Below are 27,695 nucleotides of genomic sequence, written 5' to 3'. Positions count from 1 at the left end.
ATATATATATGTATATATATATGTATATATATATATATATATATGTATATATATATATATATATATATATATATATATATATATATATATATGTATATATATATATATATATATATGTATATATATGTATATATATATATATATATATATATATATGTATATATATATATATATATATATGTATATATATATGTATATATATATATATATATATATATATATATATATATATATGTATATATATATATATATATATATATATATATGTATATATATATGTATATATATATATATATATATATATATATATATGTATATATATATATATATATATATATATATATATATATATATATATATATATATATATATATATATATATATATATATATATATATATATATATATATATATATATATATATATATATATATATATATATATATATATATATGTATATATATATATATATATATATATATATATATATGTATATATATATATATATATATATATATATATATATATATATATATATATATATATATATATATATATGTATATATATATATGTATATATATATATATATATATATATATATGTATATATATATATATATATATATATATGTATATATATATATGTATATCTATATATCTATATATATATATATATGTATATATATATATATATATATATATATATATATATATATATATATATATATGTATGTATATATATATATATATATATATATGTATATATATATATATATATATATATATATATATATGTGTATATGTATATATATATATATATATATATATATATATATATATATATATATATATATATATATATATATATATATATATATATATATATATATATATATTAGGGTTGCACTATACTCGCTAACATTTGAGCTCTGTTGAGCATGTTCTTAAACAACACTGATTGGTGTTCAAATGCTCACCAGAAATGAATGTGATTGGCTGTGAAGCTCAGCAGTTCACCATATTTACAGAGTGTAACCACAGATACAGGGACACTGAAGGGGTTTTAAGCCATGATTCATCATCGTATGTCATTGGATTGCTTGTAAGTCAGCTTATAGACAAACCAGCTGATCAACGTGACTTTGAAACACTCCGCTGTCCCTGTTTCAACAGTTCGGTGAACTGATGAGCTTCACGGCCAATCACAGTCATTGGTATCTAATTCCAGTCTCTAGGGTAAGCAACACGAGTAACTGGCAATGGTCAGGTCAGGCAGCAAGCAATCTTGAAACTACGAACAATCCAAAATACAAAAATAATAATAATGATAATAATAACAGGTAGAAGAAAGCAAAGAAACAATAAATATGCTCAGCTGACAAGACTTTGCAAAGAGTGTGTGAATGTGTAGTTGTGTCTCCATTATAGGCTGAAACTTCCAAAGACACATTAAAAGTGCATTTGATTCATCGCAGAACTACGAAGGCTGTATCAGTTGTTTCCCAAGTAATGAAGAAAACAATCGGTTGATCTTTTGCAGATGACAAGACAAAAAATCCATATTACGGTTTTAGAGAAGCGTATTAGGCTTCAGTTTACTTGGATATCTAACTAATGAAATGTTAAAAACAAAAATGCCATACCATTTGACATGTCTTATTACATTTACATTTGGTCATTTAGCTTTTTGTATTTTTCTTTGGGAAAAAAGTGCCATATTTAAGCTGTTTATTTTTCACACATGTACTCTGACACATTGTATGTGCACTAAACATATTTTATTGATTTAAACTCTTTATAGTGGAAGCAAACAAATAATGAATTAAATAAAAAGCAGTGAAAAACAAACAAATCAACAATAGTATATATACCTACTTATACACAGTGTACTTATATAGTTTTAATTTACACGTGGAGACATTCAGCAAACAAGAAGAGGCAATACACACAGGCAATGCTAATTATACAAAGGAACTGTCATTGGTTATAGAATTAGGTTCTAAAGTAAGGTTTTAATTTTTTCACAGAGAAGATAGTTTCTACAGGTGGTTTGTAAAGCCCACTTACCTGTGTGAAGCACATAATGTTTTACATTTTGTGTATCGTTATGGACTAATGGATATATATTCTTACATTTTGAAAACTTTGTTTTACCTTAAAATCATGTAATGTAAGTTTTAAAATCATTTTTTGAAAAAGTAAGTTCAAAGGTTACTGCCACTAATTAATGGCAGCTGTATGGTTTGTTAGGTAATGAGGTCAAAACTCTGTAGACTCGACAGTCTCATTTCACAATGATTAGTTAGACTTTCGCGGACTTTGAAAGACTCACCTGTGAAGTCTGCATCCACTGCATCTTCCAGGTAATGTGTAATAGCTGGGATCATATTCAGAACAAAGATTAGTGGGAAATGGAGTCCATCTGAATGACATTAGAACAGAGTGGATAATCCTCTCGTGGACTCTAGCTCCTGGTACTCCACCTGGGGAATATGCCATTAAATAACTAAAACATGTTCTAAAATTAATGACACTTTATTGTTTTGTTATATTAAGATTTTGTAATATGCACTTAGGTGGGTGCAGAATGTGTGTTCAGACAGGAGACAGGTCGGAACTGCAGACAGGCCAGTGAAGTACCTGTATACTCTTCCTCCACAGACAGGACTTTGTAATGTGTGATTTTGCATTGTCTTGTTCAAATACACAAAAGGGGTCCCTGGAAAAGAAGGCAGCAATATTGTGCTCCATAATCTCTACGTACTTCTCAGCATTTATGGTGCCATCACAGAAGTGCAAGTTACCTTTGCCAAAGGCACTGACACAACCCCATACCATGACAGACCCTGGCTTTTGGACGTGTTGCTGGTAACAGTCTGGATGATCCTTTTCTTCTTTGTTTCAAAGCACATGGTATCCATTTGTCCCAAAAACAATTACCTGAAATATTGATTAATTTGACCACAGTACATGTTTCTACTGTGTGATGGTCCATGCCAGATGCCTCCGAGTTTAAAGTTCTGGACACTTAACATAGGGCTTTCTTTTGGCAAAGTATAGTTTGGCATTTGTGGATGTAACTACGTATTGTGGTACTCGACAAAGGTTTGCCAAAGTAGTCCTGACCTATGTGGTGATATTTTGTTATGCACTGTTGAAAGAGAAATATCCAATGTCTTCCTATCTTCCTTTGAGTGACATTGTTTTAAAACATTTCATTTATTTTCTCACGTATTTGTTGGCAAACTGACGATTCTCTCCCCATCTTTGCTCCTAAAGGACTAGATCTTTCTTGAATGCTGCTTTTGTACCAAATCACAATAACAATCACCTGTTGACATCACCTGTTTCAAATATCATCATTTAACCAGTTTACCTGAGTACCAGTCCTAAATTGCCAGTTCCAACTTTTTTGAATTGTGTTGCAAATCTGAATGACAGGAAAAGATGTATATTTACAAATTAAATTAAGTTGACCAGACAAAACATAACATATTTTGTGTTTATAATGTCTGCAATGAAATACAAGTCAAAGTACTTTTGGAAATCACTACTTTTTTATTTGTGTTCTCTATACTGTCCAACTTTTTTCTCATTTGGGGTTGTAAATACATTAATTATACCAATACAGTTTTGATGACATTAGTTGAATTCTAGCATCGCTCTATTCATTATTTGTGTGGCTGAAACTGTTTTTGATACAAATCTTTATTGTTTTATGTTTCTTTCTTTTTTTGTGTGCTCTGTGGTAATTTGATTATGCTGGTTAATGTTAGCTAGTTGGCTAGACACAAACAAAGCAGCAGTCTAGCAGGAGCACCAACTGAAATCATTCTCTTACAAATACAAAAAAAAAAAAAAAAAATGATGATAACACTAAAGAATACAACTGAAGTTGCCAATAAATCTTCATAAAAAGACACTTCTCTAAATGAACAGTATGTTATTAATACTATTAATTCTAATTATAAAATTAACTATAAATTAGCCATATAGACTTTAAAACAAAAATACTGTTAGTCATGATTATTGTGGTGATGATTATTATTTTTCCCTCTAACAAATAAGAATGCCAGATAACATGGATTATTGGAGTTTAACAGAAATATTTTCTTTCCACTTGGTCAAGTGAGTCCTTGTTTGACCTGAATGAAAGATTTTTACATGATTTAATAGTTTTCTATTCATTTATTTTTTTGTTTTTGTTGTCGTTTAATCACTAAACAACAGCTTTTTAAACAATCTAATTAACGTTTTCTGCAACAGTGTAATACTTTAAAGTGAGATCTAATGAGATCAAATGTTTATCATTTGTAATGGTTAAGACAAACTTACAACCATTATTAGAAACCTTGGAAACAACAAATACTATACAGCTATATATAAAAAAAAGGTTTTTCCACCTTCTAAGTTTTGTCTGGAATTATGATTTGTAATTGTTTTTGAGTAACTTATTATTTGTTTGTTTGTTTGTTTGTTTGTTTGTTTGTTTGTTTGTTTGTTCATTCATTAAGTTAGCTGTTTATTTATTTACTTATTTGCTTATTTATTTATTGATGGAAATATTTTGTAAAAAGGAGGTCTTTTTATTTTTATTTATTTTTGTTTTATTATATGTGTTTAGGGCACTTGTGTATAAATAGGCATATATACTGTTTTTTTTCTTTTTCTTTGTGTTTGTGTTTTTTTTTTTTTATTTAGAATTATTATGTTTCCATTATAAAGATTTTAAATAATTAAAAAAGGTTTAGTACACATACAATGTGTCAGAGTAGGATAATTGGTTCATTTTGTGAAAAATACACATAAACAGCTTAAATATGGCACAGTTTTTTTTTTCAAAAGAAAAACACAAAAAGGCTCAAATGAATTTATTTATTTATTTATTTATTTGTTTATTTATTTATTTATTTATTTATTTATTTATTTATTTATTTATTTATTTCAATTTGATGATGTTCATTTAGAGCATTTTTATATTTTACTTGTAAAAAAAAACATGGTGCCATATTAATCTGTTTATGTTCATTTTTACACATCACAAACCCAATTGTTTAACATAAAATATTTAAAAAGATTTAAGTAATAGATATGTGGTGGAAATTTAAAAATTATTTCTTTTAAAACAACATGTTAATTAAAATGGACTGATTAAATTCTGACACATTTTACATTGACACACTTACACACTTTTAAATTGATTTAAAGTCTTTATAATAAAATAATAATGAATGAGAAAAATAAAGTATTTATATAGACACACAAAACAAAAGAATAAAAGAATATAAATAAATAAATAAATAAATAAATAAATAAATAAATAAATAAAAACATAAATAAATAAATAAATAAATAAGGTTCTCATATAAAAAAACAAATTTTTCTTGAACATATTTTTATTATCTCATTAAGTATATCCACATTATTTTAATGTACTACACAATTTATTACATATGTAATGAAGTTATTATACTATGTTACATAAAACTTTGAATGTTAGTTTAAAGCTGCACAAAATCTCAAAAACTTGAACTCGGTAGAACAAAAGAAATTATTAAGCCCAGGGCGAAGGGAGGCGGATGAACTCATAAATCTCTGCTATCTCTCTGTTTTTGTGCTTTTATCAGCAGACCCTTGTGTTTTGTTGTATGTTATTGAGGCTGGACGAGACTAGGGAAGATATGTCCAGAGAACAAGAGGGGGAGGAAAGCTGAGAAAGGACAAAAAAATGAAGAGTGGTTGATGATACTGCATCATAAAAAAATTGGGAAAAATGGACATAAAAAGCTTTAAGCATCAAAAAAATCTTTGACCCTTTGAGGTCATTAAGCAGACAGTGATATCATATGGAGACTGTGTGTTTTGAGGGGAAGGATTATTATGTATTAGTACACTCATCTGTAATCCCCAAGGACAGTCAGAGATTATCGCAAATAATACACAGCTTGAATTATTATGAAAATGATATACAGTGTGAATCCCTGTTTGCTTTTGGGTATATCGTTGCTTTGTCAGATGCTGATTTGGATTTGGTATTAAAAATGGCATACAGTGTGTATTAGAGGTGACCAAATTGGCGAAAAGCTGTACACTATGGTAGACACAGTGCACCCAGGAGGTATTCATAGCGCTTCACTTTTTCCACATTTTTTATGTCATAGCCTCATTCCAAAATGGATCCAATTAATTTATTTCCTCAACATTTTACACACAATACCCCATAATGACAATGTAAAAAAAAAAAAACAATAATTGTTGCAATTAAAAAAAAAATGAATTAAAAAAAATTAAAAATGTTTTGAAACCCGAAAAATCTTTGCTCAATACTTTGTTGCTTTTGAATATGAGACCACAAGCTTGGCACATCTGTCTTTGGGAATTTTTGCCCATTCTTTGCAGTAACTCTCAAGCCCTTTTCAAATCTCTTCAGAGATGTTCAATATGATTTAGGTCTGGGTTCTGGCTGGTTTGCAAACAAACAAACAAACAGACATACAAATAAATAATTAAATAAATTAAGCGATCAGTCCTGGAAATCCTAACCATCCAAACAAAATAAGACACTTTTAATATACAAAGTCAATGTATGCATGCGGTGTCGTGCAAGTTATGTTTATAAACTGCATGTGGATCCTCTACTCTGTTATTATGCTCAGTCCATAACAGTTGTTATTTTTAATTTTTTTTTTATTAAAGAACTCAAAGAACATTAAAAACAACTTGCAACTACAATTTGAATTCAATATAATTGTGGAAGTTGCTCGCAAACTGCAACCAACTACTCTGCTAGCTGTTAATATTAAGTTATTTCTCGTCTGTACTTGTTTAGTATATGTTGTACTCTGTATGTGCATATTATTCCATATTGCAAATTTTAACTGTTGTACAGTGTCGTCCAGAACTGGGAACTCTTATGGCGCACAGAGTGTTTTTGCTGTAAAGTTGCTGCTTTTCATTATATTGGTAATGATATTTGCATCGTAGGAGTGTATGCGTGCGTGTGGCCATCGGCGGTCCCTGTTTTGAAGAGTTAGACAATTGCACATCCATGTGTGTTGGTAAAGTCCTGTGAAGTTGAGTGTGTGTTTGGGTGAGTGGGTGTATATCTGGGCCTGGCCGCGCTGGTACGCTTCTCTTTGTTGGTAAATCACACACACACACATGGTCGGGTGGGGAGGCAGATTGTGGTTCCAGTGGGGTTTTCTTAAACAGGTTTTTCGTCCGCTCGGCTTTTAAAACTCCTCTCTCCAATTCACCCCATTCTCCATCCTCTCCTCTCTCATCGCCCCCTCTTTAACTCCTGTTACCCTGATTCAGGCTCCTGGTGACACTCTACCATCTTTTGGCTTCCATATTTAAGTCTAACCTGCTTCTTTTACTCCTGCTTGGTGTTTTTGTTAAACTTGATTACAAAAAATCTTAAAGGGTAACTGTTTTTTTAAACACGTTTATTAGCAGAGTTATTTCTGCAAGTACTACATTACCCATGATCCTGTTCATGAATTCCACCATCAGATGGTCACAGTGAACAGACCACAATCACTCACAGAATGTGCAATGATCAATGCAATTGTTTCTATTTACTCTAAAAATAATAAACTTAGTTTATATACTGTAGAAACAATCAGCAATATTGAAATTAATGTTTAAAATTTTGCCAATTTCAAATTCAAATTTTGTCATTCATGATGCTTCATGGGATTGCATATCTTGTTCTTTTCTTTACTAAAGTAATAATATAGAGACTGGGCAAAAATGGTTGGCATGGCAAAGCTCCAAGACAAAAAACAAATAAATAAATAAATAAATAAACACACAAATGCTTTTCTAAGTTTGCAAGAAAATCTTGAAGTACAAAGGTCCAAAGATTTTTAGGAAATACTATGTGGAGTGATGAGACAAACATTGAACTGTTTGGAAGGTATGTGAAGAGTAAAAGTAACGAAAAAGAAGAAAAAGAACACCACACCAACAGTAAAAAGTTGTACTACTAGCGTTATGGTCTGAGGCTGTTTTGTTGCTACAGGTCCAGGAAGAATTGTTAAGATAAATGGAACCATGAGTTCTGCTGTGTATCTTGAAGGAGAACGTCCAGCTATCTTTAGTGACCTTGAGTCGAAACGAATTTGGGTTTTGCAACAGGACAATGATTCAAAGCAAATGATTCACTTCTGAATCGATGAAAAAAAAAAAAGACTGTAGAGTGGCCTAGTCAAAGTTTTGACTTGAATCCAATTGAGATACTGTGTTACATGCCCATAAAAGGATGGTTCATGCTCAAAAACTATTCATTGTGGGTGAATTATAAAGATTCTGCAAATGTGAGTGAGCTAAAATTCCTCCACAGCACTGTAACAGACTATGACAAGTTAGCGAATATGCTTAATTGCAGTTGTTGCTGCAATTTTTTGAAGTTTAGGTTTATTTTTTTTTTTATTAAGTTTATAATTATTATTAGGTTAAGTTTATTATAAGAAACGTTTATTATTTTACAAAACAAAATAATGTATCTGTAATTTGATCAGTACTGACTAACTGAATTTAAGAGCTGATTCAAAATGACCGGATGAATCTTGGATAGGCAACATGGTGGCTCTGTGGTCATCACTGTTGCCTCACAGCAAGAAGGTCGGCTGGGTCAGTTGGCATTTCTGTGTGGACACCTGTGCAGGTTGTCCCCTTGTTCAAGTGGGTTTCTTCCAGGTGCTCCGGTTTCTTCCACAAGTCCAAAGACATGCGCTATAGATGAATTAAATAAACTAAATTTTCCATAGCATGTGTGTGTGAATGTGTGTGTGTATGGATGTTTACCCATAACTAGGTTTCAGCTGGAAGGGCATCAGGTTTGTAAAACATATGCCAGAAAATTTGGTCGTTCATTCCAATGTATCGACTCCAGATGAATAAAGGGACTAATAAAGCCGTAGGAAATTGAATCAATGAATAAATCTTGGATGCATCTGACATTGGGACATCCCAATGTTTTTATTTTATTTATTTATTTTTTGTTTTTAACAAGCAATTGCCCTTTATCACGTCATGTTATCGATTTACTTATTCACAAAGCAATACAAACTACATCATTTTTACTCACCATGTCAGCCAATATTGTATATGTCTAAAAATATTGTGCATCCCTACTTTATTTTATTTTATTTTATTTTGTTATATTTTATTTTATTTTATTTTATTTTATTTTATTTTATTTTATTTTATTTTATTTTACTTTTTTAACTGTTTAAAGTCCTTGCATGGGAACAGGTTCATATATATATATATGAACCTGTTCCCATGCAAGGACTTTAAACAGTTAAAAAAGTAAAATAAAATAAAATAAAACAAAATAAAATAAAATAAAGTAGGGATGCACAATATTTTGTCATATATATATATATATATATATATATATATATATATATATATATATATATATATATATATATATATATATATATATATATATATATATATCTTTTAATATATATATATCTTTTTTTTGTCTTAACAGGGTTTTGTTTAAAGATTGAACAATGTTAAGCTGAAACAAATGAATGATCATGCAATTTTCCATACTTCCTTTGCATGTTCCTGGGATAATACATGAGGGATAGTTAACAGATTGCTGTGCATACTTAAGGGATTATTAATAGATTGCTGTGAATTAAATGTTTTTAAAGTTAAAAATATTTATATGCAAGTTAATTATCTTTGCATCTCAAATTTCACAAAATTCTTCAGTTTATTCACGGTTGTGAATTGCTTCATGGGGCCTTTTGGCTTTCGTCATTTAAAATCCAACTGTAAAGTTTAACAAATTGACTTTTATTGACATTTTAGTCATTTTAAGTAACATAGTGCATAAGACATAATAGATAAATAAGTCTGTAAAATAACAGAAAATGTACTGCCTTTTTATTACAAGGTTTTTGTACCATAATATACATCACCAACTCACACAATACACATCACTTTAAACTATCAAAAATGTTTGTAAAAGTCACCTTTTGAATTTTTTTTGGATAAAAAATTGTTGCAATAAAGGCAAAGGTACCATAATGCAATTTAAAACCATAAATACACAGGGGAAATACTTATTTAAAAATACTAATACTAATTTACAGATATGTTTTACAGTGTGTGATCAAAATTGACTAGAACTATCTGCATTTATTCTTTTATGAAAAGTTTTTATTCCATGGTTAAAAGTCTTGATTCTGATTGAATGGGATTGGTGTGCAATAATATAATTTATTGCATGTGCAGTTACAGCTATTCTATTTTTAGCATGTCTAGAATCTAGCAAATAACCATGGAATAAGCTTTATAAGCAACAGCTTTCCATACATTAAATTATTTTAAATCAACAGTTTTTTTTGTTTGTTTGTTTTTTGTTTTTTGCCTCTTTGCAGTGTATTTGATATTCCTCAACACATAATAGTCTGTTGGTTATCCCTTACTTATGGAACACCTTCCAGCTAATCAAAGTCAAGAATTGAAAAGAAAATATTATTTTATCATGCACCTTCACTTATTAAGCCACATCCTACACTTGCTACTCAACCGAAACAAGTCATTTTTATTAATGACTTATTTTAGACCTATTTTGGGAGAGCTCTTGAAGTTTAAATTCTTCCCAAACACAGCCGTCCTGACAGACACACACTCACTCCTCATAGCCAGCGGCGGCAGCGCACTATCTGAACATGATGCGACAGGGTCGTGTTTAATCTGTGCGGTAAGAAGTGATAAGACTTTTTTTTCTGTGTGTGTGTTTGGAGTTCGCCTGTTCTGGCATTAGAGTTTCTGCCAAAGCAGATTGGGACAGCAGATAGATTGCTTGGGTTTATTTCTTGTTCATTTCTTTCTATTTTTTCCACTCTTCTCTATGTCTAGGATCTTGCTTGCTTCTGATCCTTCTCAGTTATTTCCTTTTAAATCTGTTTTTAGTTTAGTTTAGTTTTAAAATAGGCTTATTAATTGTGGCCCAGACACAGGAACATCAGTGGGAGTACAGAGAGTATGTTTATGTCCAATTTGCTAACATTCAATACACGTTAATAGAAGAGAAAGTTGGTTCATAGAGCAACAGTCAGTAATACAGTTGGGTCCATAAATATTTGTACATAGACACAACATTTAACATTTTTGGCACTATACACCAACACAATGGATTTGAAACAAAACAAAAAAGATGCGCTTTAACTGTAGACTGTCAGCTTTAATTTACATCCAAATCATCAAATGAACGCTGTTGGAATTACATAATTTTGCATATGTGCCTTCCACGTGTTAGGGGTTCAAAAGTAATCGGACGATTGGCTTCTATGCTGTGTCATGGCCAGGTGTGTGGTATTCCCTCATTATCCCAATTACAATGAGCAGATATAAGTTTCAGGGTTAATTTCAAGGGTGCTATTTGCATTAAGAATCTGTTACTGTCAACTGTCAAGATGAGATCCAAAGAGCTGTCACTATCAGTCAATCAAGCCATCATTACATGGTTAAAAAAACAGAACAAACCCATCAGAGAGATTGCAAAAACATTAGGCATGGCCAAAACAACTGTGTGGAATGTTCTTAAAAATAAATAATGCACCAATGAGCTTGGCAACACCAAAAGACTCGGAAGACCATCGAAAACAACTATGGTGGATGATAAAGAATTCAATCCCTGGTGAAGGAAACACTCTTCACAACAATTGGGCAGAAAACACTTTCCCGAACGCTCGCTCAGTTTGCCCAGTTGGTGGAATGAACTCCCTAACTGCATCAGAACGACAGAGTCACTCGCTGTCTTCAACTATTTAGTCTCCACTTTCCTTACTAATATGTAAGGGTACTTACTATAGGTTTTTTTTTCTTCACTCTCCTATTGGTGAAGTTATTTTTCCCTCTCCGCTGTCGCCACTGGCTTGCATGGTTCAGGATCTGAAAAGCTACACATCGAGGAATTTGCTCTTCAGTGTTTGGACTCTCAGTATGGATTTCAAACCACACTGAACTGAGCTAAACTGAACTGAACTTAAACACTAAAAACTGAACTACCCGGATCCAGTTACTATGACCATTTCTGTGAAGCTGCTTTGACACAATCTACATTGTAAAAGCGCTATACAAATGAAGCTGAATTGAATTAAATTGAATTGAATATGCAATTCCCTCTCTGACTCCTCCACTAACTACAAAAAAAACAAAAAAAAAACTAATGTTTTAAATAACTAAAATAACTAAAAACTTGTCTACAGCACTTATTCATTGTTGCTTTTATAGTTGAGTAAATTGCTTACTTGTCCTTATTTGTAAGTCGCTTTGCATAAAAGCGTCTGCTAAATGACTAAATGTAAATGTAAATCAAAAACACTCTCCAGGAGGTAGGTGTATGTGTGACAGAGTCACCATTCAAGAGAAGACCACCAGAGTGAATACAGACGGTTCACCACAAGATGTAAACCATTGGTGAGCCTCAAAAACAGGTCAGATTAGAGTTATAAAAAAGCCTTCACAGTGCTGGAACAACAGCTCATGGACAGATGAGACCAAGATCAACTTCTACCAAAGTGATGGGAAGAGAAGAGTATCAAGAAGGAGAGGAACTGCTTATGGTCCAAAGCAGTGAAGCATGGTGGTAGTACTGACATGGCATTGGAATGTATGGCTGTCAATGGCACTGGTTCTCTTGTATTTATTGATAATGTGACTGCTGACAAAAGCAGCAGGATGAATTCTGAAGTGTTTCAGGCAACATTTTGTGCTCATATTAAGTCAGATACTTCAGAACTTATTGGACGGCACTTTAGAATGCAGATGAAGAATGACCCAAGGCATACTGAAAAAGCACCCAAAGAGTTTTTGAAGGGAAAGAAATAGAATATTATGCAATGGCCAAGTCAATCACCTGATCTGAATCCGATTGAGCATGCATTTCACTTGCTCAGGACAAAACTGCTCCAAGAACAAGCAGAAACTGAAGACAGTTGCTGTAGAGGCCTGACAGAGCCCCACCAGGAATGAAACCCAGCGTCTGGTGATGTCTATGCGTTTCAGACTTTAGGCTGTAATTGACTGCAAAGCATTTGTATCCAAGTATTAAAAAGTGAATGTTTGATTTATTATTATTATTATTATTACTCTCGGTCCCTTTACAAGTGAGAGGCACATATGCAAACTGTTATAATTCTTACACAGTTGAAGCACATCTTGTGGGTTTCATTTCAAATCCTTTATATGGAGCTGTCTAGAGCCTTAGAATTGTGTTAATGTCCAAGTATTTACGGACCTAACTGTACATGCTGCTAAAAGGGGAATTTAAAGGGGCTGAGAGCATAAAGAAGTCGATTTGCAGTAATTTTGCAGTGTTTTTCTCTATGAAAATAAGCTTTATGATGTATCTCCAATTGTATCTTTGATGTCTTGACATTTTTGTCATGTTTTAAGGCCCAATTTAATGAAGTTCCCTTTTAGCATTGTGTTCCAAGCCTTGGGGGATTGTCTTTTGGGGGGATTTAAGAGACATCAGTGTAACCCACTGTTAAATATGTTTGTGTTGTGAAAGTTCGTGAAAAGAGGATTATCAAATAAACACATTTATTTACAAAATCACACTTACAACTGGAACATGAAATGCAGGCAGGACAAGGATTGGTGACAATTCAATACAGGACAAAGAACTAATGACACTTATGGGTTTAAATAGACAAGACATGATTAAACTGAATACATACGGCGGGAAACATTAACAAACGGCGGGAAAACCGAACAAAGGAAACACATGACGTAAACACAAGCGCATAAAAAAAAAAAAAACATGGGACATCACATGATGCAACTACATAAACACAATACATAGACGCACCAGATTTGTGGAAACTCAGCTTATTAAAATGATTTCTAAAAGATCATGACACTGGAGTTATGATGCTAAAAATGCTCAGGTATAGACCTTTTGAGGGAAGTAAACAAAAAAAAAATGGTCTCAATGTATTTCCTGTTTTACATTATTATTTTCTATAGCTTCCAATAATCCAAAAAGAGTCAAATATTGATGAATAGTGTTCCGATAGCTGTTTTAAAGTTGAGTTATGATTGAATCGCCTCAATGTTATGGAATAGTTTGATAACAAGCAGGAAATTTTCATAGGCCAAAGGCATTACCACATTGAAATGGTCTATAAATTGCTGTTTAAATGCATTTAAATATATAAAATGTGTTATTTTATGAAGATTATTAAAAAAAATCTTATGGCAATATATACATACATTATAGAATAAATGGATGGGTAGAGGGATGGATAGTTGGATGGATGGATGGATGGATAGATGGAGGAATTTAAAATACACAACATACAGTAAATCTAACATTTTTGACATTGTGGGAACCGGCTAGCAGTGATAAATGCAGGGGTGAATAAAATAAAATAAAATAAAATACAGAATAGAATTGACCGCAAGCATAGCTGTACAAACATGAGTGTATGTGTGTGTATGGCGCTTTCTACTTCATCACAGCATGACAGTCTAGCAGACTAAACAGAACGTGATCAACATCAAAGTAGCACAACAGGCGCACACACGTACACTTATCACCATAAACAATGCCAGCATTGTGGATCCCATGTACCACTCATAATCCAATAAACACCCTTTATCCCCGCCATCTTTATCTATCCTTCTCACTCCTTTTTTTTTTCATCTTCACAGATAGACCACTCTTGGGACGAACGTGAGCACGATCTGCCTCTCTTTCGCCCTATCTTCACTCCGTAGGGGCTTTTGACAGGTATGTTCCCTTCACACTGTCACTCTGATTCTCCTCCGGCGTTCACTACGCTGTTAATTGCTTATGGAAAAACAAAAAAGGGCCATCGGAAGATGGGATAAAACACCCTACGCCCCCAATTCCCCACGGATTCCGTCTGCATGCCTGCATTAAGCGTTTTAATACATTTAACAGGCCCTGTGTTGTCAGAATGGCATGGCTTGGCCTCATCTGCCCATTCTCTCTCTCCCGTGTCAGAGTGGCATTATTTAGAGCTTATCTTCTTGACGCACCGCCTGCCGTATTTGTCACGCCGTGCCGTAGCGCGTCCTGTCCCCCCCCCTCCTGAGTCTCTGTAGAAAATTCGGCTGATGACTTTGGCCGATAGAGGAGAGCTCGGGCCTCCGACTGAGGCTGAAAGCTTGTTATCATCGTCGTCGCATTGATTGCGACGCAAAGAAATGTCTTCTGAAGGCTTAGCGTATGTGCCTGCGTTGTTCTCACATTGACGGGTTTGTGGCCGTTAGCGTCGGTGTCAGTCTTGAACTTCTGGTTTTCATGTTTCGATTCACTCCTAGACTCAGATTATTGCAAGTCCCGAACAAAGGATTAATACCGAGGCTAATTTCTAATCCACTTTTCAATTGAATCAGGATCTTGCGAGCAAATAGCTCTTAATGTGATGATGTAAGTTTAAAGAAGAAGAGGGCAATCATTCTCGTTTTATTAGTGTTTTTATTTATTTATTTATTTATTTATTTATTTTTTAAAGACAAGCATGACTGTTACTATAGCTTTTGCTTTAAAAGTATTAGGATAGATGGAAATCCCTAAACATTATTTATTCATCTTCATGTTAATCTAAACCTGTTTGACTGTTTTCTGTGTAACGAAACATGAAATGATATGAGGATATGTTATAACACTTTTTGTTTATCTTAAGAAAACTAACGTCCATTGAAATAGTTCTCATTTGTATTCCAGAAGAAGGTATATTCTCCATGACACTAATGTAAACTCAAAATGTAAAACTTTTAATGTGTTTTGTGCATTCATTTTGTAGTACATGACACAGGCTTGTAGCTAGGGGTGCACTGACAAGGGTCTAGAGTTTGTTCCATACATGAGCTCATTTGTCCTGTTTTGACCGCTATGCCATCATAATAAGTGAAAAAACCCATCGAAAAGGCTTTAAGATCAAGCAGAATCCTCTGTCGGCTGTCGCTTCGGTGTGACTTAAGGTAATCAGTTTAGGCCAATACTAACAAATATATTTCATCCAAAATCCAACTGTGCAAGAAAACACTGACAAAAGTGAAGTCATCTTTTACTACTGTATTGTTGTGAAAGCATTCTACAAGTACTGTAACTTTTATTCTAAATCTTGGACCTTATTCTTGAAACAAAAAAATGACCAATACAAAGTTGTAAAGCACCAAAAGGGGAAATTGATTTGAATACTATTTTGGCTAATAGTTAAAAAGTGTGGTTATAATAAAGCTAATTCAGAATAGTGCTTAAAGTGTCACAAAAATTTAAAATTCATAATTATTGAAAAATGAGCTAAATAATTGCAAGATTGTCCACTTTTTGAAAAAAAAAATTAAAGAAGTTTTTGAGGCCTGAAAATGGCTTAAAAGTGCAAGATTTTTAAAACAATACAATTAAGGACTATTTGTGAAAAGTCAAGGCATGAAAGTGATTTGTTCAAGTTTGATGTGTTCAAGTCAATGATGTTTTTTTTTTTTTTTTTTTTCCCATGGGTCAGTGTGAATGGGGTACACAAAAGTCTGTACAAAAGTTTTCAAAAATATAAAGAAACATTACTTATTTTCATTAGATACTGTCATGTAAACATATTACGAGTGTCAGTATGGATAGGAATTACAGTATATCTCAAATTGTGAAAATCTAAGGGCTGCACTGTGGCTCCTTAGATCAACTCAAGGTTGCTGGTTTGAGGACTAGCTGGGTCAGTTGGCATTTCTGTGTGGAATTTGCGTGTACTCTATGTTGGCGTGGGTTTCCTCTGGGTGCTCTGGTTTTCCCCACAGTTCGAAGACATGCACTATAGATCAATTGTTGGTGGTTCATTCCACTGTGGCAAATAAAGGGACTAAGCCGAAGGAAAATTAATGAATGAATGATGAAAATCTGAAGACCAAATTTATCAGAATTAATAATTCCAAAGACGTAGAAAGAAGAGTTTTAAGCCATATCTAGAAAAAGTGCTGTGCAATTACGTTTTTAATGGTGCATGCTGAGCTCTAGAAAGAAAGTGTCACTAATGTAAAGTGAATGAAAATGACAGAAAAAATATAAACAATTTTGTTTCCTCAGAAATGCACTTGTTATTAAAAAATGTACAGATTTCAGTATTGGCTTTAAGATGTTTTTAGATGAAAGTTTTACAAAATTAAGTTATTTATTATATATTTGTTTATGAAATAATAAAATGTTCACTGCAGTGTAATTTTTATATCACTTAAGCATCTATACCTTTTTTGTTTTTGTTATATAGCCCCAAAGTGTCTTCTTTACAAAGATATCTGAACTGTGTATGAAGACCAAACTATTCAGCAACTATTACTGTTGGAATGTTGGTTTTGAGAAAGTGCCTCTTATAGTGAGGGTGAGAAGGACACCAGTATAATCTTAACACAACTTTTTGCAGAAACCTTATTTTGCATGATATCTTCATCAAATTTGAAATAAACTCACTAAACATTTGGCTTTCAAGACATTTTTTTTTCTAGTTTCCTATAAGAATTTTTTTCTGTGTTTGTATATGAAAAAACAATTATTAAATGCAATACAATTTTGTTTCTTATAACTTTTGCATGTATAACTTTTATATAATTTAGCATCATAATGATACCTATTGATTTGTTTGTAGATCACTAAGGTTAATAACTGTTACTAATTTATCTTATAATAGGTAGATGTAAATCTCCATAAGTGGGTGATGGCTAACAGATTTTAAAGGTGCTGTATGCAGATATTTAAGAAACATGCTAAGTTTATATAAACATTCTTGTTTATATGAAAAACAATGCTGAAGTCAGATATTCTGCTTTAAAAATGTATGTTTGGTGCGGGAACGCTGTCTTTGTTTTGGTTCTTTCAACCTGCTCAATGCCACTTTAGCCAATTATATTTCAGCACCCCAGGTTGCCTTGGTGGAAAACAGCGTATTTTATTCATTCATTCGTTCATTGATTCATTCAGAAAGGCTCACAAAGCATGAGTCTGTGACCGAAATGGAATCTCCGGTGGACAGCAGCAGACTCTAAAATGAGATGCAGGTTCAGAGTTCCATGTAAGGTAATTGTTAATTTGCAAATAATATAAATATTTCAAACATAAACATTAGGTGAGCACTCTAACCTCGTGTCCTAATAACACGCTACGTGACGAGATATGCAGTGATAAACAATTTGGTTGTTTGCACCAGACGTAACATGACAGGAATTTAAATACAGCCATACTGAAGCACAGAAAATGCACCCACTCAAATGCATGGAAATGGTAAGTTTTATAATATATTAAAACAACTATTAACATTATTAAATGTAGATGCTGAATCACTCATGTGTTTAGTTCTAAAGTTCAGTTTGAAACGGTTTTATTTTATTTTATTATTATTATTATTATAAAATCTGAGATGAACTATCTGTTGCTGCTTTTTGTTGATTTATTTGGCAATAAATGTCATGTAAAATGGCATTCAAACTCACATTGTTAGCATGATCATTGTCAGTTTTCTGTTGTTCAGCTGCAAGAAATAGAATCTGTTTCTAAAATATAAATTCGAGGAATTGGTTAGAACAAAAACTGATTTTAATAATGAGAAAATTCTTTCTATCATTGCTTTTATTTATAACACGATTTAAATCAGCCATTAGGCTCGATAGTCAGGCTTGCTCCTCAATCTAGCAACCTGCGCTTATGTTTGTTTGACCCAGGAATGCAATACCTAGGTTACACACTGGGTGTCAAACTTACATGCTACACCTTAAACAAGGGCATTTTTGTGGAAAACATAGCAATCGGAATTAGAGAATGGAAATCATACTACAGACTGTAGTGTGAGGACAGTTAAAATGTCTAAAGGTGACAACAGAGACGTGTAGAGGCCTTTGCTTTGAATGGCTAGCACATCTGAACATGGAACAAAACTAGTCCCTCATAGGACATCAGTCTCTCACAGACATCAGTGTAGTGTAGTGTTTTTTAGCCAGTAATTTTTGGATACCTATATACATTACCTGACAAAAGTCTTGCCACTGATCCCAGTTGTAAAGACAACAAACATAAATTTAACATCTAGTTGATTATTTGAAAAAGTGGCAAAAGATAGATTTTACAGATGAATCATCTGTTGAACTGCATCCCAATCATCCCAATTACTGATGAAAACCTATTGTAACCCGCATGGACCAAAGACTCTCACAGAAATCAGTCAAGTTTGGTGAAGGAAAAATCATGGTTTGGGGTTCAATTTAGTATGGGGTCGTACAAGTGATCTGCAAAGTGGATGGCAACATCAACAGCCTGAGAAATCAGGACATTTGTGCTGCCCATTACATTACAAACCACAGGAGAGGGAAAATTCTTTAGCATAATAGCACTCCTTCTCATACTTCAGTCTCCACACGTTCCTGAAAGCAAAGACGGTCAAGCTGCTTCAGGATTGTCCAGGCCAGTTACCAGATATAAGCAATATTGATCATGTCTTGGGTAAGATGGAGGAGGCATTAAAGATGAGTGCAAAGAATCTTGATGAACTCTGGGAGTCCTGCAAGAACGCTTTCTTTGCCATTCCAAGTGACTTTATTAAAAGTTATTTGAGTCATTGCAGAGATGTATGGGTTCAGTCCTCCAAGCTCATGGGAGTCATACACAATATATATATATTTTTTTTCACTGCACTATGACTTTATATTCTATACTGTACAATATTTCCCTTAATTGACAAGGCTTTTGTCTAAGCAAAGGTATCCTTGCTGTCCTAAATAAATAGTTAAAAATCAAGGCATGATCATATTTTATTATGGTAAAATAAGCATAATCTAGAGGTCTTTGACTTTCATATAAGCCACTTCTGTTACCAAATGATCAACTATAGAAGTCAAGTTATTATTTGTCATTCCTAAAACTTGTATAGGTGACAAGACTTTTATCAGGTAGTGTAGATGTGCATAAAGTTGTGCTTCAATGTTTGCATACCCCTTGCTGAATGTGTTAAAATTTGAAGAAGTTTAACAAAATATGGGAGATTGTAATATTTTTTTTTTTTTTTTTTTAGTACCATCCTCAGTGAAACACTTTACATAAAATATGTTTACATGAACATATAATAAGTAAAATTCAGAGATGAAAATGATTAAAATACCCCCCTGCAAGTTTGCATAGCCTTGGTTTTTAATACTGTGTGTGGTTTCCTGATTATCTAAGTGTATTCTGATTTGTGGTGGTTTCTAAAGAGTCTCTTGTTTGTTATGAACAGTTAAACTGCTACAGTTCCTCATATATATATATATATATATATATATATATATATATATATATATATATATATATATATATATATATATATATATATATATATATATATATATATATATATATATATATTAAATATATATGAGTTATATATATATATAATATATATATATATTATATTATATTATATATAAATATATAATTTCCTTTATCTGGTTGTAAATTGTATTATGGGACTGTTATCCCTGCTCTGTCAGCTATTGATGTTGAAAATTCAACTCTACAGCTTAATAAAGTGTCTTTTATTGACATTTTAGTAGTTTGAAATAATATAGAGAGAAATAAGTCTGTACTGTAAGTTTATTACAATGTATTTATACCAAACCACATATCACTTTAATCTATTAAAAATGTAAATAGAAGTAATTTTTTTCTAACTTTTCAAAGTTAAAATTGTTGGAAGAAAGGTCAAGGACTCATAATGCAATTCAAAAGCATACATAAATGGGAAAAATAAATAAACAAACAAACAAATAAATAAATGAAAACATAAACCACTAATTATGGAAACCTGTTAATTTACGGATATTTTTTGTACAATGCAGCAGTGACTGCGACTTGCCGACAGTGTTTCCCGTTAATCTTACTTAGATTCTTACTCATCACTACCGTAATTCATGAATCACCCCACTATGACATCACAGTGACCCATCCAGACCAATCAAGCCACTTGTTTTCCGACACTCCAATTCATCCTGCAGTATTTACAGAACACACCCACTCTGTGGCAAAAGCATGAAGAAGTGATATAATAATGTTATTTTCAAGCAATAACAGCAACGGACATGGCCATCATTAAACTGTAATTACTATCACAAACAAACTCTATCGGCTGAAAGCAAAGCATGAGAGGCCCGCGGAAATGGCCGCAAAAAAAAAAAAAAGAAAAAAGAAAAACTCATCAGATAGCACAACGGCGGCGGCGTAATTCTCCTTCCCCTATTGAATAATGTCATTATCAGCGACTAATGATGATGTGAGGAGAAGCAGTTATGGAATAAACCGATTATGACAGTGAAAAATGATTGAGGAGCTAGGAAGCTCCATTTATATCGCTTCTCTTTTCTGCCTTTCCTGGTGTGATGGAATAGTGGCGTCTTCTGCTGTCCTTTTTAGCACATTCAATCCCGCCATCTCTCTTTCTCTCGTCTTTTTCTTTAGCACTTCTTTTCTTCCTTGCAATTAATCACTGTCCGATTCAGTCTTGGAGAAGCTAGTTGTCAAACCGCAGGTCAGGCTAATCATAGTTTAGTCAAGGTACGCTTTTGATCAGGAGATGGCTAAAATGCACATCACAATATAATGATGTAGCTAACTACTGATACACTTGGGTTTCATTTGGAGTTTGGATGGATTTAAATAATTAGTAAAACAAAAAGATAAAAAAATTCATTTTACTCTATATGCTTCTTTTTGCCTGAAATAAGCTACTTAAGTCTATAGAAATGCACTATAAAATGTTTTAGGAAAGTAAGATGATGTTAATATAGTTTTGAGTTAATTGCTGTAGTTCATCACAGCATTTTCCTTACATATATGGTCGACACTGCAAAAGTAATAATTATTTTGAAATATTATAGTTATAATAATAATAATAATAATAATAATAATAATAATAATAATAATAATAATAATAATAATAATAATAATAATAATAATAATAATAATGATAATATTATTATTATTAAATTATTGTTTATTTATTTCTTTATTTATGTATTTATTTTTATAATTTGTTAATTTTTTAATCATTATTACAATAGTTGTAGTGCTTTTATGAATGATTGCAATAAATGTCATTTTTTGTAAACCACCACTTACAAAATTAAACAATCAAACAAACATCGTACTCCCCCACATTCCCCCACAGTCCAAAGACATGCAGTAAAGGTGAATTGGGTAGGCTAAATTGTCCGTAGTGTATGAGTGTGTGTGTCAATGTATGTGTGGATGTTTCCCAGAGATGTTTCCTATAAATTAGATCACATCATCATAAACATATACGATTTATGTATTGTAAAATATTTATGAATGCATGAATGAATGAATGAATGAATGAATGAATGAATGAATGAATGAATGAATGAATCAATACTGAAGTTTCGTAGGAACTTTAATATTTTACTTCATTTTATCCTATTGGGCATTGTTTTAATTAACAGTTTCCATCTACTACTATTATTATTATTATTATTATTGTTGTTGTTGTTGTTATTAGTAGTAGTAGTAGTAGTAGTAAAATACTTAATTTAATTTTCCTACATAATTTACAAGATATAGTATTCAGCTTAAAGTGCAAATAAAAGTGTTAACATGGAATAACTTAATTTGGCAGCTTAAAGATGACTATCATATGGAGAATGAAGTCATGCATTGCTCAGGTGTAACTTTCAGGTGACTCTTGATGGTTCTATGGGTTTCATCCATCAAATCTGATCTTTATTTTGTATGTTCTATTGGATTAGACTCAGGTGATTGGTCATTCATTTACCATGACAATGATGAATTTTACAAGAATACAGCAAATACTAAAGTAATTTAATTGCCATGTCTCATTAACTGGTACAAATAGTGACCATAACCTCATATGCTTGTTGATATAGTAATATTAGTAATAATTTATTAGGGCTGACAACAAGTTAAATTTAGTAATGTTCAACTTAATTTGTTTGTTTAAATTCAGCCCATTTAAATTGTTTGCATTACCTTAAAAAAATAAAAATAAAAAATTTAAACCCAAGGAAATTTTTTTCGGAGATAGAGTTTGTACAATGTCAAGCGAATTAACTGCTGAATCAAAAAGTATCAAAATGCCGTGAGATTACATTGGCTATGTCTTTACTAGTTGGTAAAAATAGCTTGATACTGGAAAGCGGCAGTGTTTTGAGCTACTGTAAAAAAATAAAATAAAAAAAAAAACTGGTTCAGCTTCAGCAGCGCCTCCACTTTCAGTTAGTTCCTATCATCCTCTGCTCACATCTTTCCTCTTATTTTATAAATGCTGGAAAGCGTCATAATGCATTTGATTCTGTTCGGCAATCAGTTGATCGTCAGTGTATGTGTGTGCATTTCTGCTCTATAAATGTGTGTAGGTACTGCCCTTATCAGTCTATAACATCTGGCTGTGTGTCAGGTGATGAGACGGGTAGAGAGAGAGAGAGAGAGGGAGAGAGAGACGGGCCGCTTTAATGCGATGTGGGGGGAAAGAGGGGCTGGTGTGCAAACAAACAGTGGCTGATATGGTCTATGCTTGTCACAATCATTCAGGACGCTCATATATCTTCCCCTCCGCTCCAGCGGCCTCTGCCTCTCTCCCTCCCTTTTTAATCTCGTTCCCCTTCTCTCTTCCTCCATCTCCCCTTCTCTCGCTCTCTGTCTTCCCTCATCGCCATCTCTGCTTCCTGACGCTTGTCTACTGGCGGATGGGCTTCTTTCTATTTCACTTTAACACAATACACAGGGCCAGCAGTAGGCTCTTATTTGGTGTAATGTTGGTTTATAGCTTTATATGTTCTGTTGTTGAGTTAAAATTTAAGTTGAATCAAATACAATTTAAAGTCATTTCAATGAATATTAAAACACTTGGTAATCACCACCAGGACGCCACCACACTGAGATGCTATTCGTTGAACATGTCAGTCTTTATGAATAGATTAATAGGACATTTAGTTCGTTCGTTTGTACATTTGTTTGTTTGTTTGTTTGTTTGTTTGTTTGTTTGTTTGTTTGTTTGTTTGTTCATTCGTTTATTCGTTCGTTCGTTCGTTCGTTCGTGCGTGCATGCGTGCGTGCGTTCGTTCGTTAGTTAGTTCGCTCACTCGCTGACTCATTTGTTTATTATATACAGTTTATATATAAATACAGTTGAAATCAGAATGAATACCTTTCTGGTAAAATTATTTTACAAATAGTTCCCAAGTTTTTCTTAACAAGGGTTTTTTTTTTTTTTTTTTTTTGGCACATTTTTTAATGCAATAGTTTTAATATGTATTTTAAAAAGTAATGACATACAATGTGTCTACTTATTTTGTAAGACTCTACTTTTCAACTTAAAGTGCAATTTAAAGCCTTAACTTGATAATTATGTTGATAATTATAATGTAGTTAGAAAGAAAGAAACAAACAAACAAACAAACAAACAAACAAACAAACAAACAAACAAACAAACAAACAAACAAAGAAAGAAAGAAAGAAAGAAAGAAAGAAAGAAAGAAAGAAAGAAAAAAAGAAGAAAAAAAAGAGAATTTTAGAGCACCTTTGCTCTAAAACCACAAAAAGCACAACTATCATTGATATTAGGATCAATAACAGTCAAATGCAGAAAGAGAAAGAAAGAAAGAAAGAAAGACAGAATGAATGAATCAATGAATCAATGAATGAATAAGTTGGTTTAGTTAGTTATTTAGTCGTTCTTTCGTTCGTTTGTTCGTTCATTCGTTCGTTCATTTGTTCATTTGTTCATTTTTTTCTTCCTTCCCTCCTTCCTTCCTTCTTTCGTTCATAAATATTTATGAAATTATGAGAACTTATATTAATATGGAAGTACTGTAATTGGCATTTCTCATTGATTAGTGTCCAAAAACCTCATATGCCTGTTGTTATATTAACATCAACTGATTGTGATAAGCTGGCTAAAGTCATGACATGAATAGAGAATATCATAACATCAGCACATTTGGTCATTTGACTAGACTTTGACTTTGTAGGACAATTGGAGATTGTGCCACAACCTAGTAAATACATAACGGAGAAAGTGTCCGCAATCAGAAATCTGGAACAATCAGAAAACAAGCAGCCAGTTTACATTTCTCACCGAGGGAAACCCTGATAGAATAAATCTCGAATAGACAAAAAAACGTCCAGAAAAAGCGGTAGTGGTAAGTAAATCAATATGGCATATTCTTGTGTTTGACCCAGTCCTGCGTTGAGGGCTTTCTGGTCCCGAAGCTTAAATATCCGCTAATGGAAGCTTGTGTAGATCTAATCACGCCTGTAATTGAAGTTAACTTTGAAGCTCTCAGTCTTGAGGAATATTTAAAGACAGGAGAGAGGGACTGAAACTCAATATGGCGCACCGGAGACCCGGCTATTCATCATGCATCAATAATAAATGAACGCTCCTCGCATAATTCTGCTCACGTTGTTTCTTTTTGTTTTTAATATTTCCATCTTCTGCATGCTAATGTTCTTGTGGCAGATATATGCCATTTGGTCCAGTTCAATTTGAGTTTGACGGCACTTTTGATGAGAGAGATAGTCTAACTGACAAACCAGTTGTGTGTGTTATGATTATGTGTATTTGAACATGCAAGTAATGTATATCAGAGCTTGGACAGTGCTGACGGTGTTGAAAAATGAAAGGGTCTACCTAAACACTATACAATACTTCAACATACTCCTTTGTGGCAGTGACGTAAGATATACCCATTCACTGAATTGTTCACTTACTAATTTATTTATTTATTCACTCACTCACTCACTCACTCACTCACTCACTCATTTACTCACTCATTCAATCACTCACTTACCTACTCACCCGCTCACTCACTCACTCACTCACTCACTTACTCACTCACTCACTCACTCGTTCGTTCGTTCGTTCGTTCATTCATTCATTCATTCATTCATTCATTCCCTCACTAATTCATTTATTCATTCACCGACCCACTCACTCACTAATTCGTTCATTCATTCTCTCCATAATCCATTAATTTGTTTACTCATTCACTCACTTGCTCGCTCCCTCACTTATTGATTCATTCACCTATTCATTTACACACTTATTCATTCATTCATGTATTAACTAAATCATTAATTTAGTCACAAATCCATTCATTCCATCATTCACTAACTCACAATTTTTTTTATTCACTCACTAATTCATTTACTCATTTACTAACCCACTCACTCACTAATTCATTTTTTAATTCACTCCCTATTTTATTATTTATTCACTCATTCACTCACTTGCTCACTTATTGAATCATTTACTCATTCGTTCACACACTAATTTATTCATTTATTTATTAACTAATTAATTCATTCAGTCACTAATTCACTCACTCACTATTTTGTTCATTTATTGATTCACTCACTATTTAATTAATTTACTCATTCACTAACCCACTCACTTACTAATTTGTTCATTCATTCAGTTACTAATTCATTCATTCCATCATTCACTAACTCCCTCACTAATTTGTTCATTTATTGATTCACTCACTAATTAATTTACTCATTCACTAACCCACTCACTCACTCACTCACTCACTCACTCACTCACTCACTCACTCACTCACTAATTTGTTCATTTATTCCCTTCCTAATTCATTAATTTATTCACTCACTTGCTCACTTATTGAATCATTAATTCAATCACACACTAATGCATTATTTTATCTAATTCATTCATTCAGTCACTAACTCACTTACTAATTTGTTCATTTATTCACTACTTAATTAATTTATTCATTTATTCATTCATTCATATTAATTTAGTCATTAATTCACTAACCCAATCATTTCACTCACTCATTCACTAATCAATTAATTCATTCACTCACTAATTCATTCATTCATGCATTCTAATTTGTTCATTCACTTCCTAAAAATTATGGCATAAAACCACATCTAATGTCAAAAGTATAACCATTTTTAAGTTTTAAGTACCTTTCCCTCAATTTATTTAGACTTTATATGTTTTGTTCTGTATATCTTTCTATAAAATTTAACTTTAAGTTTTATATTATTATTGTTTTGCCACAATTATGAAACATTTTAAGTTAAATTTGTACAACCTATTTTTTATACAGTGTTCAATGTATATTTGTTTAGGTTTTTATGTAATAATTTCAACATATTTTATTTCATAAGTATTGGAAGTGGGTGTTTATTGTTATACATTTTGAAATTAACTATAAAGTTACATAAAACAAGTATTGCTCCCTGATAAAATACTAGCACTTTTAGGACTTCAGCACTGTTTCGAGTTAGCGAAGTGACTATGTTAGCCTGGTTAGCTGTGTTTATGGTATTAGCAACCAGTGATTGATGGTGTTGGCCATTGAGGAGCGCGGCATGAGTTGTAGAGGCTCCTGATATGGATGCCTCAGATGCTCTGAGATCTGCTGTATGTCAGATCCCGATAACGTTTTACTGAACACACTATACTACACTCAGGACTTCAGCTGCCCCGCTGGTCATCTGCAGACAATTCACCATTTTATTACCCACAATACACCATTTTCCCTTCAGTCTCGTGTGTATTACTATTATCCAAGCCACTATTGTTTTTTTTTTTAACAATTCCAAACTAATTAATTCTTAATCACTGTAGATAAATAACTATATATATTTTTATATATAATCATTAAGA

The 27,695-nt window shown here is 32.4% G+C and overlaps 1 protein-coding gene across 1 annotated transcript in view; it reads left to right on the top strand.

The window, feature by feature from the left end:
- The window catches only part of LOC147844732 (uncharacterized), a 731,371-nt gene that overhangs the window by 396,757 nt on the left and 306,919 nt on the right, over positions 1–27,695 (top strand). Inside the window, exon 9 of the mRNA XM_087248271.2 lies at positions 14,698–14,776. The gene's annotated coding sequence lies outside the window, so the exon portion shown is untranslated. The remainder of the gene's footprint in view (positions 1–14,697; positions 14,777–27,695) is intronic.

Source organism: Danio rerio, chromosome 4 (assembly GCF_052040795.2).
Source record: "Danio rerio strain M-AB ecotype USA chromosome 4, GRCz13ab, whole genome shotgun sequence".
Lineage (NCBI taxonomy): Eukaryota > Metazoa > Chordata > Actinopteri > Cypriniformes > Danionidae > Danio > Danio rerio.
The sequence above is the reverse complement of the archived record's forward strand: the minus strand, read 5'-3'. Positions and strand labels throughout refer to the sequence as shown.